At 41.4% G+C, this 21,336-nt stretch overlaps 1 protein-coding gene across 20 annotated transcripts in view; it reads left to right on the forward strand.

The window, feature by feature from the left end:
- Positions 1-21,336, forward strand: part of SGCD (sarcoglycan delta) — a 1,717,585-nt gene that overhangs the window by 964,010 nt on the left and 732,239 nt on the right. The gene's annotated exons all lie outside the window — the stretch shown is intronic.

A 21,336-nucleotide genomic window follows, 5' to 3' on the forward strand; every position in this document is an offset into this window, starting at 1 on the left:
CCCAGTGTGTCTGCTCTGTCATTTTATGTGTAATTAACTCTGCCCGTGATAAGAGTTCCTTTGACAGGTTTCCCAGCCAGTGGAGTAAATTTAGAGACCTAATTACCACATGCCTGAACTCTGGGCTTGCTTTGAGCCCTCAGCTGTGTTACTGCAGATGAATGACTTGGTCTAGCTGCTTTCTGAGGGGAAGGCTTTTTTGAAATTTTGATGACTCCTATCTCCAAAGTATTTCAAATGCCAGCAATTGAGATTGGGCTCTGAAGTAAGGATGTGCTGGTTTCTGTACTTGACACAACCCTGAATTTTTGCAGTTTTCATTTCTGCCTTGAACAGACAACCCCCGGTGAAGACAAAGAGCTCAGCTAGGAAACCTTTTGTAGGCAGGTTTCAGTTTTTTGTTTTTTTCTTTGTTAATAGTAGGGACAAAAGAAATAGACTGCTGAATAATTAGCGAGATACAGCTTGTTTTCTCAACATTTGTTTTCTGTCTTAAAAGAATTCACGCTTTAAGGTTCTCACACGCGACGTGGATCAGTAATAGCAATGATGATAATATATAGTATTTGCCAAGTATTTTTCTGTGCTGGCCACTGCGCAAAGCACAGCCATGTGTGTTAGGTCCTCTCACTCTTTTACTGATGAGGAAACTGTCTTAGCAATTAAGTGACTTTCCTACTAGCTGGCAGAGCTGTGACTCAAACACAGTTGTCTTGGACTCCACAGCTTATGCTTTTAGCAGTGCTGTTTCCTCTCTGTGATGTGAAACTACTTAGGCTGAAAGTCTTGGCCAGAATGAAGATTTCAGAAAGAGAGCCCCCATAGAAACAACATTTTCTCAGGTTTCCAAGGAAGGGTTTAGGCGAACCTACAAACATTATGTTTTAAAAGAATGTCAAACTTGTGCTGATGGCAATTTTGGGCAGATTTTTACTTTAATGATAACCGTGTGTTACATTAATAACCCCCAGGGTTACTGGGGCATTTCATTTGTTCTAGTTAGAGCAAGTTTACATAGAAACCTGGGGCCTTATCCAGAATGACTGCTTGTCCCTCCTAATCTGTCCATGGCAGGTGACTGCTGTTCCAGGCATAAGTGGATGAAAATTCCATGACCTTTTTCACTGACCTGTTCCAGTCCATTTGTCAGCATCATTAACACAACTCTTATTTCTCTCTTTAGAAACATGAAGCAGTCTCTTGTATGAAGACATTGTCGCTTAATAATAATTATTATTCATATTTGTAAAATATATTCTGCTTTCCAAAGCACGTTCACATACTTGGTTTTCATTTGATCCTGAGTCAGACAGGGCAGGAATTCATTCACTTATTTACTCAGCAAGTTTTTGGTGTGTCTTCTGTTTGCATGAAAGTATCATTTCCATTTTGCTGATGAGTAAACTGGATCTCAGAGAGATTAAATCACCTTCTATGCATCTCTCAGTCTTTGAATGCCAAATTTGGGGCTTTCTCTAAACCTCTGGGTGAGCTGATGTTTGAAGGGCAGGCTCTGTACTTCATTTTTCATTTCCTAAGCTGTGGATTAAAATTTTGTAAGCCTGCAGCTCACAGGGGACAGCCTGAGTATCAATTCATGAATACAACACTTTCTAGAATTATTAATCAGCAAAGAATTCCTTTGCATTAATCAGTAAACAGTCCCTTTCCTTTTGAAGCATGGTGCATGTTTATATTTTCTTTATGGAAGATCCTTAGGATGGCTTATAACACCCTCCTGATCTAGCCATTGCATCCCTCTTCAGCCTAATCCTGTGACCCCAGCATTTTCACTTTCCGTTCCCTCTTGCTTCAAAGTCTTCACTGGTCTTTCTCCCCCCAGATCTCTGCACCTTCACATCCTTCCTACATATACTGCCCATCTCAGCTTGTCAGTTTGTCAGGGACGTCTTAGCTGACACACGCCTACCAGAGCCTCTGATAGAGACTCTTAGCGCCAAGCACCTCCCCTCCAATTGACTTATCACAGTCTACTATTGCATATGTATTTATGTAAATGTTGTTTATTTAATGTTTCTGTCCCCAGATGGACTGAAAGCAGTGGAGGAGATGCCTGCTTTTGTTCATCACTGTGAGCTTAATTCACGTACAGCGTACCACCAGGTGCCTGACCAGAGTAGGTGAGACGCTCCCACGATAGATAGTTGGATGGATCCCACGTTGTACGGATCCAGTGTTGGATCGTTAACGTTCCTGGGTTACTTGCACACACATCCTCTGTTAGTTTTCTATTGCCGCAGTGACAAATTACCCAAAATTTGATGGCTTACAACAGTACCTATTTATTGTCTTGCTCTTTCCATGGATCAGAAACCTAGGCATGGGGTGGCTCAGTGAGATTCTCTGCATAGGATCTCACAAGGTCAAAGTGAAGGTGTCGATAGGCCTGGGCTGTTATCTGGGGGACAATCTGCTTTTAGGTTTATTCAGGTTGTTGGGAGAATTCTGTGTGGTTCCTGGCTGTGGGCCAGGGGCTGCTCTTAGCTCCTGGAACCAACATCTCTCAGCCCATGGTCATGAATTCTCTTTGTGCTTACAATCTTTTGCCTCCCCCTTCTGCCTCATCTCTCTGATTCCTGGTTTTCCTGTTTCTTCTGCTTTTCAGGCTCTTCAGTAGCCTATCGGGATACTCTAGGATAATCTCATCATATTGAGGTATCCTAGGGATTAGGACATGGGCATATTTGGGGGACCATTTTCCTGCCTACCATAAGACAAATACCTATCCGTGTGTGTGTGACTTACCTTAATGCAGAGAATGGCATTTGTGATAGAGTGGCATTGGTGTGGATTTCTTCCACTTCTGCAGATGCCACAGAATCTGGTAGATAGGTTTCCTAGAAATGGAGCTAATGAAGTTGGGACTGCATGGCCTCAAACAATTTCAAATAATGGCATTCTCAGTCCATTACTTTCGAGTGGTAGCAGTTCACGTTAGTGCACCGGTTCCTTACAGAGCAGGAGTGCTGACTGAATCAGGTTCACAAAATGGACAAAGGAGAGAAGTGTGTTTCGTGGCAGACAGCTGCCAGCTTCAATAGATGGCTGTCCCTTTGGAGTTACCCCTCACTTACTTGTGAATGCTTTTCCTCTTTCACAGGAATGCCTCCTCTTGGGTGTTTGCCCAAGGTAATAGTCTTTCTGTAAAGGGGAGTTTCCTAAATTTGGGCACTTCAGAATTTCCTCCTGTGTTTTCAGACCCCTGATGTTCTTCCTCTTCTCTTGATGCAGTCAGGAATGGAGGGGAGATAATTATTTCAGAGAAAAAAAAATACAGGTAACTTTTTCCATCATTCCATTGACTTACTTTCTTCCTTTTTCCCCTCCCTCCCTTCCTCCCTTCCCTCCTTCCTTCCTTCCTTCCCTCGGTCTCTTTCTTTCTCATTCATTCATTCCTTCCCTGTATCTTATGACCAAAGATTTTTTTAAAAATTATTATTTATTTAGTTTTGGCTGCGTTGAGGACTTTGTTGCTGCGCTCGGGCTTTCTCTAGATGCAGCGAGCGGGGGCTACTCTTCGTTGTGGTGTGCAGGCTTCTCATTGTGGTGACTTCTCTTGTTGCGGAGCACAGGCTCTAGGTACGCGGGCTTCAGTAGTTGTGGCATGTGGGCTCAGTAGTTGTGACTCGTGGGCTCTATAGTGCAGGCTCAGTAGTTGTGGTGCCCGGGCTTAGTTGCTCCGCAGCATGTGGGATCTTCCTGGACCAGGGATCAAACCCGTGTCCTCTTCATTGGCAGGCGGATTCTTAACCACTGTGCCACCAGGGAAGTCCATGAGCAAATACTCTTTGGTAATTGTGCTTAGGTCAGTTTACCTTTTCGTTTATCCATCCTGGAGATGTACACTCACTTAAAACATCCATTATCAGGTCAGTGTGGGAAATATTATGAAGGGTTTTCTGTTTCTGAACATTTTCAGTGCATATTAGCATAGTAAAAGGATCCATTATTTACCAGACTTATTTCACTGTGCCCATGTTCCCCCAGCCTATGTGATGAATGTGCATGGAACCATGGTTCTAGAGAGCACATGGGAAATGTGAGTGAGAACACAGAACAAGAGAAGTTTGGGATGCGAAAAAGTACAAGAAGACTCCCATGGCCTGTGATGAGCATGGCATCAAGCTCGCCAGGATTAATGCAGGGAGCATGTGCACTGGAACAGCTTGTGACTCTGATGTACCATTTTGAACGGTGGGAGGGATGCACATTGAGACGAGCATGCAAAGCTGGGTCAAAGGTTGAGAACTGATCATGCATAGAAGCCCAAGGAAGTGTTTGGAACTCAGGCCACAGAATGCCATATTTTGTCTCTGGAGGAGTAGACAGATCACTGAGAGCCTAGATTCATGCAGACAGCTCCATGTTCTTTCCTTCTGAGACCTGCTTCCGCACTTGTCTCTTCAGAGTTTTCACTGTGATCACTGAAGACTTTAAAGTTGACACTTAAGAAGTGTGATTTTCCATCGAATCAAAGTAACAACGCTTTGTTGAGCACTTACCGTTTGCAAGGCCCCACACTAGGCATGGCAGCAGCATGGTGGATAATAGGGTGTATGAGTCATGTTTCTTGACTGCGGAATCCTTTTAAAATTATCAGTAGAGGAGCTGGAAATTATCTTTCTCATTAAGGTGCCTTCACAAGCGTTCGTAACGGTTTGTTAAGAACGGAATGTGGCCAGTCCTTATTCCCATGCACTGATGTCACAAGACAAAGCAGGCTTGGGTGGCATTCAAGAAGAATTAGGTTGACTCTTGAGTGAGGACTTGACAGAAATATCTAACTTCCCAAAAAGACCATGTTCTTATAATTTGAACTTTCATTCATTAATATCCTTCCTGAACATTCCTGTCTTAGCTAATAGCATTTAATAGCCCCTCAACCCCACAATCAAGACAGCACAGAGTCAGTTTTGAGTGTTCAATTTTCTTAACCTTCTAAAACGCACTGGTCTCTAAATTTTGTCTTTCTACCCCCCAAATATTTCTAAAACCCACCCTCTTCCACCTGCTCCCTGCTCCAGTATCACTGTCCTAGCTTGGTCCCTCATTACCCTTTGGCTGGTTTGTACAAATAACCTTCTAATGGTTCTTGTTACTCAGGTTTCTACCCACTCCAGTCCACCTCCCATTCTGCTGCTAATTATCCATCTAGAACAGCGATCCGATTATGTCACTTTTTTGCTTACAGTCCTTCAGAGATTGCTCCTTGCTTATGGGATAAAGCACCAGACTCAGCCTGGTATATATAAGGCCTCTCACCATCTGGCTGCAACCTGGCCTTTCAGTGTCGTTGCCTGCCAGTTCTCAGGGCTCATGCCTTTCCTCCATCTGCCCTCTCTGCCAAACACTGTCCCCCTAAGGCGGTTATCCGTGCTCAAAAGATTCCACTCTCCCTCTTACTTCTCTCCAGCCAACTCCTATTCATCTTTCCATTTCTAGCTGAAATGTCCCTCTCTCCAGACTGCCTTCTCTGGTTCATATCTGCCTTCTCCCATCCCAGCCGTTTTCCTCATCAACACTTAAATATATGTTGTTCATATCCTGGTATGCTGCTAACAGTAATAATGGCAACTTCCATTAACTGACTCTGGCAGGCTGTGCTGGGTACCACAGCTGCACAGTCTCACTTAATCGCCCACCGACCTTATCAGTGGAGATTATGATTCCCACATTAGAGGTGAAGAGACAGGCTCAGGAGCAAGTTAAGTAACTCTTCTAAGTGCTCCAGCTTGTAAGTGGCAGCATATGATTTCAAACCTGGATCTTTTTGACTCAAGAGACTGGATTGTTCATGGTTGATTCGCATGGCTATCCAGAGTACGGTAACAGAAATGATCCCTGGCAATTAGACTTTCTGGTACCAAAGCCTTTCTCCTTTTCTGTGAGTTCTGAGGCCTTCTTTTCCTTCGTGTCTATAAATAACCGTGCCTGATCTGTAGTAATATGTTGTGTTAGTTTCAGGTGTACAGCAAAGTGAATCAGATAGATAGATAATCTCCATTCTTTTTCAGACTCTCTTCCCATGTAGGTTATTGCAGAATGTTGAGTAGAGTTCCCTGTGCTGTACAGTAGGTCCTTATTAGTTATCTATTTGGTATATAATAGTGTGTATATGTTAATCCCATTCTCCCAACTTATGCCATCCCCCCCATCATTTCCCCTTTGGTAGCCCTAAGTTTGATTTAGAAATCTGTGCGTCAGTTTCTGTTTTGTAAATAAGTTCATTTGTATCATTTTTTATTAGATTCCACATATATGTGATATCATATGATATTTATCTTTCTCTTTCTGACTTACTTCACTTAGTATGATAATCTCCAGGTCCATCCACGTCTCTACAAATGACCCAATTTCATTCTTTTTTATGGCTGAGTAATATTCCACTGTATATATGTACCACATCCTCTTTATCCATTCTTCTGTCAATGGACATTTAGGTTGCTTCCGTGTCTTGGCTATTGTAAATAGTGCTGCTGTGACCATTGGGGTGCATGTATCTTTTCGAATTATGGTTTTCTTTGAATATATGCCCAGGAGTGGGATTGCTAGATTATATGGTAGTTCTATTTTTAGCTTTTATGGAACCTCCACACTGTTCTCCATAATGGTTGTACCAATTTACATTCCCACCAACAGTGTAGGAGGGTTCCCTTTTTTCCACACCTTCTCCAGCATTTATTGTTTGTAGATTTTTTGATGATGGCCATTCTGACCGGTGTGAGGTGATACCTCATTGTAGTTTTGATTTGCATTTCTCATTAATAATTAGTGATGTTGAGCATCTTTTCATGTGCTTTTTGGCCATCCCTATGCCTTCTTTGCAGGAACGTCTATTTAGATCTTCCACCCATTTTTTTGATTGGGTTGTTAGTGTTTTTGGTATTGAGCTGCATGAGCCATTTGTGCAGAAGCTTTTAAGTTTAATTAGGTGCCATTTGTTTATTTTTGTTTTTATCTTCATTACTCTAGGAGGCGGATCAAAAAAGGCATTGTAGCAGTTTATGTCAGAGAGTGTTCTGACACTCCCTAACAACAAACACAAACTCAAAATGGATTAAAGACCTAAATGTAAGGACAGATGCTCTAAAACTCTTAGAGGAAAAAAATGTAGTAATAGATTCTTAAAAGGTATTTTTTGAGTGAGAGAATGAAAGATCAAATGAATGAATGTTGTGTTTTAATAAAGGCCTAGCTGGGATAAGTATAGAGTGTTTGTTTGTTTGTTTATTTAGAAATATCATAAGCGTTTGCAATATATTGTGTTGGGGACAGTTCATCCAGGAAGCAGGAAGGACTGAATGTAGAGATGCGTTAGATTTGTATGCTCTGCTGTGTAGCTCTATCAGTTAGGAATGGCTGCAGGTAATGACCTAAATGACCTAAAGAAATCTGGAGGTGGCAGCTGCTCTCATTGGTTCAGAAGCAGCATCTCTAGAGTTCTTTGTTTTACTTCTGTGCATGTTGCCTCATGATCACAAGATGACTGCTGTAATTCAAGACACCACATCCACTTTTAAACCCTAGAGAAGAAGAAAAGAGGAGTGGTTCCGATCGTAAATTTTCCTTTTATTAGAACAAAATATTTTCCAAGAGCCCCCAACAGACCTCCACCTGCGTCTCCTTGGCCCAGACCATGTCCAGGGTCACTCTGGCTGTCAGGGAGACTTGGAAAGGAATAAGTACAGATCCACCTTGAATGGAGTCAGGGTCTTTTAACAGAAAAGAGGGAGCTAGGTAACAGATAGACAACTAATAGTGCCAACCGTCACATGTATGCTTTTCACCTTCATTGGTCAAACTGACTTTATGTTTCAGTCTCCATCATATTGTCCTTCCCAATTTTTTATTGTCCAAAAAGAAAGGTAGATACTCAAAATTATGAGAAATGGAGTTAGTGATATTTTGAAGGTTAAATGATGTTTGCAGGGAGTAAAAAATAAGCCTTAATCATTAACCAGGCAAGTTTAAGCTTTTTAAGCTCCAGTTTCCTCCTCTGTAAAATGGGAATAATAATAATGACATCACAAGACTGATGTGAGGATTCAGTGAGATAATGCATGTTTCATTTCCCCAGAACACTGGAAGCATTGAGTAGATGTGGCTGTCCCTGTTCTTGTAATTATTATAGTTTCTCAAGAGTGCATGTTTCTTTGCAATTGGCAAGAAAGTATAAGAGTGAAAGATAGAACCAGTAGACCCATCTCCACTTTTGCTCTTTGTTTAACTCAAGCATGGGCAATTTTTTTTCTATAAAGAGCAGGTGGTAAGTATTTTAGGCTTCATAGGCTATACTGTCTCTGTTGTTGTCACATCAAAATAGCCACAGACAATATGTATACAGTCCAATAAAGCTTTATTTATGGGCACTGAAATTGGAATTTCACATAAATTTCATGAGTTATGAAATGTTATTTTTAGATTATTTTTTCAACCATTTAAAGACGAGAAAATGTCTCTTAGCTCATGGTGGCTGGCTCGATTTGACCTGTGGGCCGTTGCTTGCCAACCCCTTGTTTCACTTAATACGAATGGCATATTTTCTATCATACTAGGTTACAGTTATCACTCCCTCGCTCAACCCTGGAATCTACTTTCTAATCGAATATGGTGGATCTCAGTATTGGCAAGCAGAATTTTAATGCGCAAATTACCAGTTCCTCTTACTGGAATGACAGCACAGGATTCAAAAGCAATGAATTTTAGTTTGCATTCTGTAAGTAGACAATGTAGCTTTAAATAAATTTAGTTCAGTGTAATGAGAATGTTCTTAATTTATGAGGAAGCAAGAAATAGTATCACACCCTCAACAGGTGGTGAGTAAGATTCTTCTGATCAGCCACCCTCGTGTGTCCACCTCATCTCTTTGTGTCGCTAGGCTGGGCATGTATAATGCAGGACGAGCATATCCTTGCATATTTTGCACTATGAAGAATCATGGTTTGACTTGCAGAATTCCACCAGGAGTAAAGAAATTCCAGACTGATAGCTCAAGAGTAAGAATGAGACCATGTTTGTTCCTTCTTTCCTTTTGTTCAGTTTCTTCACTCTTCCAAACCAATTACTCAGGCCTCACCACCACTTCTGGGCAGCAGCCTTGAAAAGTCTTAAAACTCATTATGTCAGGTTGAAAATGAGAGACAACAGCTGTCAGAGTCAGCATTTGATGCCTTTGACTTGTTTCCGTGTAGCAAAAAAGCATGCGTGCAAGCTGTGCAATTGGGAGGATTCGCCGTTTCTTAAACTAAGGGCTCTGAGCAGCTCTGAGATAGTGTTGCTTCCCTCTAAGCTGTTTTGCACAAAAACATACCTGTTTTATTTTTTCTGGAGCCACAGCAGCATGTTTAATATCAATAATGGTACTGAAACAAGGCAGCCATAGAATTTCTGGATGTAACATAATAAAGACTTGAAAAATAGCAGTACTATTATAAAATTGTAAAGCTATGTCAATCTTTGCTTACTCTTCCTCCCATCTGTGTTAGATAAGGAAAGCACATGGGTGATCTTATATGATGTTATCAGACTTTTTAAAAATTTATTTATTCATTTATTTTGGGGTACGTTGGGTCTTTGTTGCTGCACGTGGGCTTTCTCTAGCTGTGGCGAGCAGGGGCTACTCTTTGTTGCGGTACACGGCCTTCTCCCTGTGGTGGCTTCTCTTGTTGTAGAGCACGGGTTCTAGGCCCGTGGGCTCCGTAGTTGCAGTTCGCGGGCTCTAGAGCGCAGGCTCAGTAGTTGTGGCTCACGGGCTTAGTTGCTCTGTGGCATGTGGGATCTTCCGAGACCAGAGACTGAACCCATGTCCCCTGCACTGGCAGGCAGATTCTTATCCACTGCACCACCAGGGAAGTCCCATCAGATACTTTTGTGATGCTTGTGGGGTAGGCTGGGATTTCCCCACGAATCAAGTATAAAAATAAGACTTAACCTTGCAGTGAATGCACGCATTTTCATTTTATTTATTTATTTATTTTCTTTTAAAGTATAGTTTATGTAAAATATTATATAAATTACAGGTGTACAATATAGTGAGTCACAATTTTTAAACGTTACACTCCATTTACAGTTATTATAAAATATTGGCTGTATTCCCCATGTTGTACAATATATCTTTATAGCTTATTTTATACGTAATAATTTGCACCTCTTAATCCCCTACCCCTATATTGTCCCTCTCATTTCCTTCTCCCCACTGGTAACTGCTAGTTTGTTCTCTATATCTTTGAGTTGGCTTCTTTTTTGTTAGATTCACTAGTTTGTTTTATTTTTTAGATTCCACATATAAGTGATATCATACAGTATTTGTCTTTCTCTGACTTATTTCCCTTAGCATAATACCCTCCAAGTCCATCTATTTTGCTGCGAATGGCAAAATTTCATTCTTTTTATGGCTGAGTAATATTCCATTGTGTATATGTATACCACATCTTCTTAATCCATTCATCATTTAGGTTGCTTCCATATCTTGGCCACTGTAAATAATGCTGCTATGAACATTGGGGTACATTGTCATTTTATTTATTTCTTGGCTTCTACTCTTTTTAGTCATAGATAATTTTAGAATTTTCCTACCCTCTTGGCCTCAAGGCTTTCCCAACTTCCAGTCTCTCTATTTAATGGATCTGACCCATTCAATAATTGCTAATATTTATTGGATGCTATCCCAAGCACTTCATGCATCTTACCATTTAATTTTTGCAGCAACTCTTTGTGGTAAGTATTATTATTACTCCAATTTTTGAGATGGGAGTTCTGAGACCATGTCAGTGAACAAGTTGTTGAAGTAAGTGGAGGAGCCAGGTTTCAGCCCTAACACTTGGTGAGCATTTTCTGTGGTCTTCACCAGCACTGTACGAAATCTCCTATGCATCTTTCTCCAAGCCAGCAGTTGTCAAAGTTGAGCATGTCTCACAATCACTTGGAGGACATGTAAAACCCATCTCCAAAGTTGGGGAATCAGCAGTTCTGGATAGGGCCCAGGATTCTGCATTTCTAACAAGCTCCCGGGTGATGCTGATGCTTCTACTTCCAGGCCCATGTGAACTTTGAGAACCTCAGTGTAAATCACTTCCCAAGTCAAGGATCGTATCCTCTTTGTCTAATTGTTTACTATCTGCACAAAGGCTTTGAAGGTATAAAATGCTACCTAAATGTAAAGCACTATGCTTTTTAGAGCTTTATCTGAGCGAAACAAATCTCATTTCATGAGTAAACACAGTATATACACAATTATAACATACACACACACACACACGGGAATAAATGGTTGGATAGTTCAAAGTTCCATTTAAAGGCTTGCACTGCTTTGTATAGCTTGCCTGTGCCTGGCGGGTATGAGGCATCTTCCTGTGATTAGCAGGTTAATCTCTTAAGGACCAAGCTGTTTTTTCTTAAACAGCATACTGAGGTACATGGCACTGAGTTTGAATTCAGACTCAAAGGGATCACACTGAATGGAGTTCACAGCCAACAGCAGGTAGCTGCCAGCCAAGGTTGCTATTTCACAGGTGTAACCCCAAGCTCAGGAGGGAGCAGGTGGTGTGATCAAGAGACTTTAAAGAGATTGCTGAAGGGGAGAGGAAGCAGTGCCTAGGAAGAAACTCTTTTGAATAAAGATTATTTTTCGCATAAAGAATGTGATGATATGCATTCTTTTGAACTCTCTGTTCATTTATAACTATCGTCTCCCTTCCTTCAGAAACTTTATTTTCTATATCTAGTTACAGAATGCTGGAAATACCTCTGAGATGGTTAGAAAAAGATGATTATATGCTTCACTGCTATTCTTTGTCTTTATTCTTGCTGCATACGTTAAAAATGTTAAGTGAAAGCCAAGACAGACAACTGTTTTGACTTTTTGACACTTTACATGTTTATGTTAAAACATGAAATGAGGTTCCTCATTTCCTACAGAAAATTATAACCAAACTACTCAGTTTGGTGTACCAAATATTTATTGAGTGCTTACCAAAGTGTTTGGGATCCTGGCAGGCAGTGTGCCCTTAGATAGACAGGCATACCCGTTTTAGCACGCCTCACTTTTTTGTACTTTCAGATATTGTGGGTTTTTATTTTTAAAAACTGAAAGTTTGTGGCAACCCTGCATTAAGCAAGTCTATCAGCACCATTTTTTCCCAACAACATTTGCTCACATTGTATCTCTGTGTCATATTTTTGTACTTCTTGCAATATTTCAGACTTTTTCGTTGTTATATTTTTACGATGATCTGTGATCAGTGGTCTCTGATGTTACTATTGCCTAAAGATCACAACACACTGAAGGCTCAGATTATGGTGAATATTTTTTAACTATAAGTATTTTTCATGAGATATATACATTTTTTAGACGTAATGCTATTGCACAATTTATAGACTAAAGTATGATGTAAACATTACTTTTATATGCACAGGGAAATCAGAAAATTTGTGTGACTCTCTTTACTGCATTGGTCTGGAACTGAACCCACGCTGTCTCTGAGGTTTGCCTCTATTAGATTCTTTTCCTACACTCAAAGGACTTGATCTCATGTAGAGGATTGTTAAGCAAAGCTTTCTAGAACCTGGGTAGCCACATGTAAATCAATGAAATTAGAACACTCCCTCACACCCTACACAAAAATAAACTGAAAATGGCTTAAAGACTTAAATATAAGACACAGCACCATAAAACTCCTAGAAGAGAACATAGGTAAAACATTTTCTGACATGAATCATAGTATTGTTTTCTTAGGTCAGTCTCCCAAGGCAATAGAAATAAAAGCAAAAATAAACAAATGGGACCTAATCATACTTATAAGCTTTTGCACAGCAAAGGAAGCCATAAACAAAATGAAAAGACAACCCACAGAATGGGAGAAAATATTTGCAAACAATGCAACAAACAGGGGCCTAATTTCCAAAGTATACAAGCAGCTCACACGACTCAGTAACAAAAAAACAAATAACCCAATCAAAAAATGGGCAGAAGACCTAAATAGACATTTCTCCAAAGAAGACATAGAGATGGCCAATAGGCACATGAAAAGATTCTCAACATCGCTAATTATTAGAGAAACACATATCAAAACTACAATGAGGTATCACCTCACACTGGTCAGAAAGCCATCATTCAAAAGTCTACAAGTAATAAATACTGGAGAAGAGACCTTCAAGATGTCGGAAGAGTAAGAGGTGGAGATCACCTTCCTACCCACAAATACATCAGAAATGCATCTACATGTGGAACAACTCCTACAGAACACCTACTGAACGCTGGCAGAAGACCTCAGACCTCCCAAAAGGCAAGAAACCCCCCACGTACCTGGGTAGGGCAAAAGAAAAAAGGAAAAACAGAGACAAAAGAATAGGGACAGGACCTGCACCTCTGGGAGGGAGCGGTGAAGGAGGAAAAGTCTCCACACACTGGGAAGCCCCTTCACTGGTGGAGAGGGGTGGTGGACGGGGGGAAGCTTCGGAGCCATGGAGTAGAGCGCAGCAACAGGGGTGCAGAGGGTAAAGCGGAGAGATTCCCTCACAGAGGATCGGTGCCGACCAGCACTCACCAGCCCAAGAGGCTTGTCTGCTCACCTGCTGGGGTGCGTGGGGACTGGGGGCTGGGAGCTGAGGCTTGGGCTTCAGAGGTCAGATCCCAGGGAGAGGACTGGGGTTGGCTGCGTGAACACAGCCTGAAGGGGGCTAGTGCGCCACAGGTAGCTGGGAGGGAGTCCGGGAAAACGTCTGGAACTGCCTAAGAGGCAAGAGACCATTGTTACGGGGTGCGGGAGGAGAGGGGATTCAAATCACCGCCTAAAGGAGCTCCAGAGATGGGCCCGGGCTGTGGCTATCAGCGCGGACAACACAGACGGGCATGAAACGCTAAGGCTGCTGCTGCAGCAACCAAGAAGCCTGTGTCCAAGCACAGGTCACTGTCCACACCTCCCCTCCCTGGAGACTGCGCAGCCTGCCACTGCCAGGATCCCATGATCCAGGGCCAACTTCCCTGGGAGAGCACACAGCATGCCTCAGGCAGTTGCAACGTCACGCTGGCTCGCCCTGCATTCTGTACCCCTCCCCCCGCCCTGGGTGAGCCAGAGCCCCATAATCAGGTGCTACTTTAACCGCATCCTGTGTGAGTGAAGAACAGACACCCTCAGGCGACCTACACAGAGAGGCAGGGCCAAATCCAAAGCTGAGCCCCAGGAGCTGTGCTAACAAAGAAGAGAAAGGGAAATTTCTCCCAGCAGCCTCAGGAGCAGCGGATTAAATCTCCACAATCAACTTGCTGTACCCTGCATCTGTGGAATACCTGAAGAGACAATGAATCATCCCATAATTGAGGCGGTGGACTTTGGGAGCAACTGTACCCTTGGGGTTTGCTTTCTGCATCTCATTTGTTTCTGGTTTCATGTTTATCTTAGTTTAGTATTTAGAGTTTATTATCATTGGTAGATTTGTTTATTGATTTGGTTGCTCTCTTCCTTTATTTTAATATATATATATATATTTTTTTTCCTTTTTCTCTTTTTGTGAGTGTGTATGTGTATGCTTCTTTGTGTGATTCTGTCTGTATAGCTTTGCTTTTACCATTTGTCCGAGGCTTCTGTCTGTCTGGTTTTTTGTTTGTTTGTTTTTTAGTATCATTTTTATCTCATATTACCATTGGTGGCTTTGTTTTTGGGTTTGGCTGCTCTCTCTTTTCTTCTTCTATTCCTTTTTTTATTTTTAATTTTTTTATTATTAATAATTTTATTTCTTATTTTAATAACTTTATTTTATTTTTTCCTTTCTTTCTTTCTTTTCTCCCCTCCCTTTTCTTTTTTTTTTTTTTTGCAGTACGTGGGCCTCTCACTGTTGTGGCCTCTCCCGTTGCGGAGCACAGGCTCCGGATGCGCAGGCTCAGCGGCCATGGCTCATGGGCCCAGCCGCTCCGCGGCATGTGGGATCTTCCCAGACCGGGGCATGAACCCGTGTCCCCTGCATCGGCAGGCAGACTCTCAACCACTGCCCCACCAAGGAAGCCCTCCCCTCCCTTTTCTTATGAGCCGTGTGAATGACAGGGTCTTCGTGCTCCAGCCGGGTGTCAGGCCTGTGCCTCTGAGGTTGGAGAGCTCAGTTCAGGACATTGGTCCACCAAAGACCTCCTGGCTCCACGTAATATCAAATGGTGAAAGCTCTCCCAGAGATCTCCATCTCTGTGCTAAGACCCAGCTCCATTCAATGACCAGCAAGCTACAGTGCTGGACACCCTATGCCAAACAACTAGCAAGACAGAAACACAACCCCACCCATTAGCAGAGAGGCTGCCTAAAATCATAAGGGCACAGACACCCCAGAACACACCACCAGACATGGCCTGCCCAACAGAAAGACAAGATCCAGCCTCATCCACCAGAACACAGGCACCAGTCCCCTCCACCAGAAAGCCTACACAACCTACTGAACCAACCTTCGCCATTGGGGCCAGACACCAAAAACAACGGGAGCTACGAACCTGCAGCCTGTGAAAAGGAGACCCCAAACACAGTGAGTTAAGCAAAATGAGAAGACAGAGAAACACACAGCAGATGAAGGAGCAAGGTAAAAACCCATCAGGCCAAACAAATGAAGAGGAAATAGGCAGTCTACCTGAAAAAGAATGCAGAGTAATGATAGTAAAGATGATCCAAAATCTTGGAACTAGAATGGAGAAAATGCAAGAAACATTTAACAAGGGCCTAGAAGAACTAAAGAGCAAACAAACAATGATGAACAACACAATAAATGAAAGTAAAAATTATCCAGAAGGAATCAATAGCAGAATAACTGAGACAGAAGAACGGATAAGTGACTGGGAAGATAAAATAGTGAAAATAACTACCACAGAGTAGAATAAGAAAAAACTGAATGAAAAGAATTGAGGACAGTCTCAGAGACCTCTGGGACAACATTAAATGCACCCATATTCAAATTATAGAGGTCCCAGAAGAAGAGAAAAAGAAAGGGACTGAGAAAATATTTGAAGTGATTACAGTTGAAAACTCCCTAATATGGGAAAGGAAATAGTCAATCAAGTCCAGGAAGCGCAGAGAGTCCATACAGGATAAATCCAAGGAGAAGCACACCAAGACACATATTAATCAAACTATCAAAAATTAAATACAGGGCTTTCCTGGTGGCACAGTGGTTGAGAGTCTGCCTGCCAATGCAGGGGACGTGGGTTCGTGCCCCGGTCTGGGAGGATCCCACATGCCACGGAGTGGCTGGGCCCGTGAGCCATGGCCGCTGAGCCTGCACATCCGGAGCCTGTGCTCCGCAATGGGAGAGGCCACAACTGTGAGAGGCCCACGTACCGCAAAAAAAAAAAAAAAATTAAATACAAAGGAAAATATTAAAAGCAGCAAGGGAAAAAGAACAGATAACATACAAGGGAATTCCCATAAGGTTAACAGCTGATCTTTCAGCAGAAACTCTGCAAGCCAGAAGGGAGTGGCAGGAGATATTTAAAGTGATGAAAGGGAAAGGCCTACAACCAAGATTACTCTACCCAGCAAGGATCTCATTCGATTTGATGGAGAAATTAAAACCTTTACAGACAAGCAAAAGCTGAGAGAGTTCAGCACCACCAAACCAGCTTTACAACAAATGCTAAAGGAACTTCTCTGGGCAGGAAACATAAGAGAAGGAAAAGACCTACAATAACAAACCCAGAATAATTAAGAAAATGGTAATAGGAACATACATATTGATAACTACCTTAAATGTAAATGGATTAAATGCTCCCACCAAAAGACATAGACTGGCTGAATGGATACAAAACCAAGAACCGTTTATATGCTGTCTACAAGAGACCCACTTCAGAGCTAGGGACACATACAGACTGAAAGTGAGGGCATGGAAAAAGATATTCCATGCACATGGAAATCAAAGGAAAGCTGGAGTAGCAATTCTCATATCAGACAAAATAGACTTTAAAGTAAAGACTATTACAAGAGACAAAGAAGGACACTACATAATGATCAAGGGATCAATCCAACAAGAAGATACAACAATTTTAAATGTTTATGCACCCAGCATAGGCGCACCTCAATTTATAAGGCAAATGCTAACAGCCATAAAAGGGGAATTCCACAGTAACACAGTCATAGTAGGGGACTTTAACACCACCCTTTTACTAATGGACAGATCATCCCAAATGACAATAGATAAGGAAACACAAGCTTTACATGATACATTAAACAAGATGGACTTAATTGATATTTAAAGGACATTTCATCCAAAAACAGCAGAATACACTTTCTTCTCAAGTGCTCATGGAACATTCTCCAGGATAGATCATATCTTGGGTCACAAATCAAGCCTTGGTAAACTTAAGAGAATTGAGATCATTATCACGTATCTTTTCTGACCACAGCACTCTGAGACTAGATATCAATTACAGGAAAAAATCTGTAAAAAACGCAAACACATGGAGGCTAAACAAAACACTACTAAATAACCAAGAGATCACTGAAGAAATCAAAGAGGAAATCAAAAAATACCTAGAAACAAATGACAATGAAAACACAGTGACCCAAAACCTATGGGATGTAGCAAAAGCAGTTCTAAGAGGGAAGTTTATAGCAATACAGTCCTACCTTAAGAAACAAGAATCATCTCAAATAAACAACCTAACCTTGTACCTAAAGCAATTAGAGAAAGAAGAACAGAAAAACCCCCAGAGTTAGCAGAAGGAAAGAAATCATGAAGATCAGATCAGAAATAAATGAAAAAGAAATGAAGGAAACAATAGCAAAGATCAATAAAACTAAAAGCTGGTTCTTTGAGAAGATAAACAAAATTGATAAACCATTAGACTGACTCATCAAGAAAAAAAGGGAGAAGACTCACATCAATAGAATTAGAAATGAAGAAGGAGAGTAAAATACAAAGGATCATGGGAGATTACTACAGGCAACTCTATGCCAATAAAATGGACAACCTGGAAGAAATGGACAGACTCTTAGAACAGCACAACCTTCAGAGACTGAACCAGGAAGAAATAGAAAATATAAACAAACCAGTCACAAGCACTGAAATTGAGACTGTGATTAAACATCTTCTAACAAACTAAAGCCCAGGACCAGATGGCTTCACAGGCGAATTCTATCAAACATTTAGAGAAGAGCTAACACCTATCCTTCTCAAACTCTTCCAAAATAGCAGAGGGAGGAACACTCCCAAACTTATTCTACGAGGCCACCATCACCCTCAAGACAAAAAATATCATATGGTATCACTTATATGTGGAATCTAAAATATGATACCAATGAACTTATTTTCAAAACAGAAACAGACTCATAGCCATAGAAAACAAATTTAGGGTTACCAAAGGGGAAAGGGGGAGGGGGGAGGAATAAATTAGGAGTTTGGGATTAGTGGATACAAACTACTATATGGGTGAGGGAAGAGGTTCCAGGATGAGGAAAGCCTCAAGACTTGAAAGAGCTTAGTGCTTCAGAGAAAGTCAGAGGAGGACCATCCTGTCATAGGAGGAGTGGGATGAGGCTGAGGGGCAGGCAGGGACAAACTGGGCACCGGGGCCAAATAAAGCCAGATAATGATGTAAGGGAGGGTGAAGAATGAATGTCGGTTTGCAATCCTCAAGGGCCTTTTAGGCATGTGATAAAAGTTCCATTTAAAAAAAAAATTTATTTTTCCAGCTTTACTGAGATATAATTGAAATATCACTTTGAGTAAGTTTAAGGTGTACAGCATGTTGATTTGATCCACTTCTGTATTGCACTTTGTCCACTTCTGTATTGCAAAATGATCACCACTGTAGCATTAGCCTAACACCTCCGTCCTGTCACGTAATTACCATTTTTCTCTTGTATTGAGAACATTTAAGATCTACTCTCTTAGCAGCACTGAGGTGTATAGTATGGTATCATTAGCTGTAATCACCATCACTCCTTTTCCTTCCTAAAGCTTTAATGAAATATATCCTTCCTTGCTTTCATAGGGCTAACATTTTTATTGGGCGCAAAGATCTTGAAGTTGAATTGATATCCATGTGTGTGTACTGACCACAGGCATTCTCTTCTGAAGGATCAGTATGAAGTTCTAACAGTAAAATAGTTATCAGATGTGTTGAAATTAATGTTTGTGCTTTTAAAACTGCAATTTAAGATTTTTGAGAGCTCAAGTCTTTTAAAAATGATCAAATATAGTCCTTTATTCCTAAAAGTGCCTCCGAGGGTGAAGAGGGTCCCCAGTAAGACCCAGAAACCTTTGACCCTCAGCCGTGAACTTCACCACAGGTGCAGTATCTTGTGATTTAAAGATGTGTTGACAGTGAGATATCACCTCACATTTGTTAGAATGGCTATTATCACAAAGACAAAAAAATGACAAATGTTAGCAAGGATGTGGAGAAAAGGGAACCTTGTGCATTGTTAGTGGGAATGTAAACTGGTGCAGCCACTGTGGAAAACAGTATGGAGTTTCCACAGAAAATTAAAAAAAAGAACTACTATCTTATCCAGCAGCCACTTCTGGATATTCATCTGAAGAAAATGAAATCACTATCTTGAGAAGATATCTGCAGCCCCATGTTAATTGCAGTATTTGCCATACACACACACACACACACACACACACACACACACACACACACTGGAATATAATTCAGCCATAAAAGACAAAGAAATCCTGCCATCGGAGACAACATAGATGGACCTTGAGGGCATTATGTTAAGTGAAATAAGTCAGAAAGACAAATACTGTATAATCTCACATGTGGAACCTTAAAACACACACACACACAGGACTCATACGTGCAGAGAACAGATTGGTAGTTGGCAGAGGCAGGTGGTGGAGTGGGAGGGCTGGGCGAAATGGGTGAAGTTGGTCAAAAGGTACAAACTTCCAGTTATAAGATAATTTGTGGTAATGTAATGTACAGCGTGGTGACTGTCGTTACAGATAACATGTTGTATATTTGAAAGCTGCTCAGAGAGTACATCTTTGAAAGTTCTCATCACAAGGAAAACATTTCTAACTATGTGTGGTGATGGATGTTAACTAAACTTATTGCGGTGATCACTTCACAGTGTATACATATAACAAATCATTATGTCCTACACCTGAATCATATGTCAATTATATCTCAGGTAAAAAATGTATTGAGGGCTTCCCTGGTGGCGCAGTGGTTGAGAGTCCGCCTGCCAATGCAGGGGACATGGGTTCGTGCCCCAGTCCGGGAAGATCCCACATGCCGCAGAGTGGCTGGGCCCGTGAGCCATGGCCGCTGAGCCTGTGCGTCCAGAGCCTGTGCTCTGCAACGGGAGAGGCCACAACCGTGAGAGGCCCGCGTATCACAAAAAAAGAAAAAAAACTATGTATTGAGCCAGCTCTCCCTGTAAGAAATGGGTCTCTCACCTTAAAGAGGGCAATATTTTTGTGATTGTTTTTCACATTTTTCCTTCACATTTTACTCTGTATCCCCACTACTGTGAGCAGTTCTACTCTTCACAGCAAGTTTTAAATACACATTTTTAAAATCTGATTAAGTAATGAGATAATTTACCACAGGGTCTCACATCCCGGTTAGTGGCACAGTCCAAAATATTTACGTTTTAAAAGGTCACAGATTCCATCATGGCTGTTCATTTCCAAGCTGTGATATAAACAACAGAAACCGATACATCTAGGTCAAAAGCACCTAAAGCACTGCATGCAGCCTCCGCGTGGTACACAGAACCTCTCGGAGAGCAGTACAAAGCTGGTTGAAAGCCAACATTGAAGCCCAGTAACCTGGTCCCATCCCATCCAATTGTGTGAACAGCTTCCCCGCCCTATAAAACCCTATAAAAACAGGCTCAGGTGTTCAAGGAAAGATATCTGGTAATTTTCCAACTGACTTTTGCCTTTCAGTGCTTGGTTAACAGAGTGTCCCCGACAGACACGAAACTGGGCACCCAGAATTTGGACAATCAAGCTGGTGGCATTTAATAGCCAGAATGACTTGAAATCTGGAGGAACGTCACATCAGTCATACAAAGAACTTTCACAAACAGCTTTTGGCAACAATTTAGAACAGTGTTCATAGATTCCACACACAAAAAATCTACTGTCTTAGCAACATTCATGTGCACAATGCAGTGTTATTAGGTATAATCACCATGCTGGAAAGTTCTATTTTTAATCTAGGCTTTTGAATCCTACTATTTTTTTTACTAGTATTGTTACTGCTGCTGCTGCTGTTGTTGTTGTCATTATTATTATTATTATGGTTTCCTCTTGATATTGAGGAAAGGTTTTTTGAAAATTGCCTCTCGTCTCATGTGTACTGAAGGAAACCACCATCTTTGCATA

Source organism: Stenella coeruleoalba (genome assembly GCF_951394435.1).
Source record: "Stenella coeruleoalba genome assembly, chromosome: 3".
Classification (NCBI taxonomy): domain Eukaryota; kingdom Metazoa; phylum Chordata; class Mammalia; order Artiodactyla; family Delphinidae; genus Stenella; species Stenella coeruleoalba.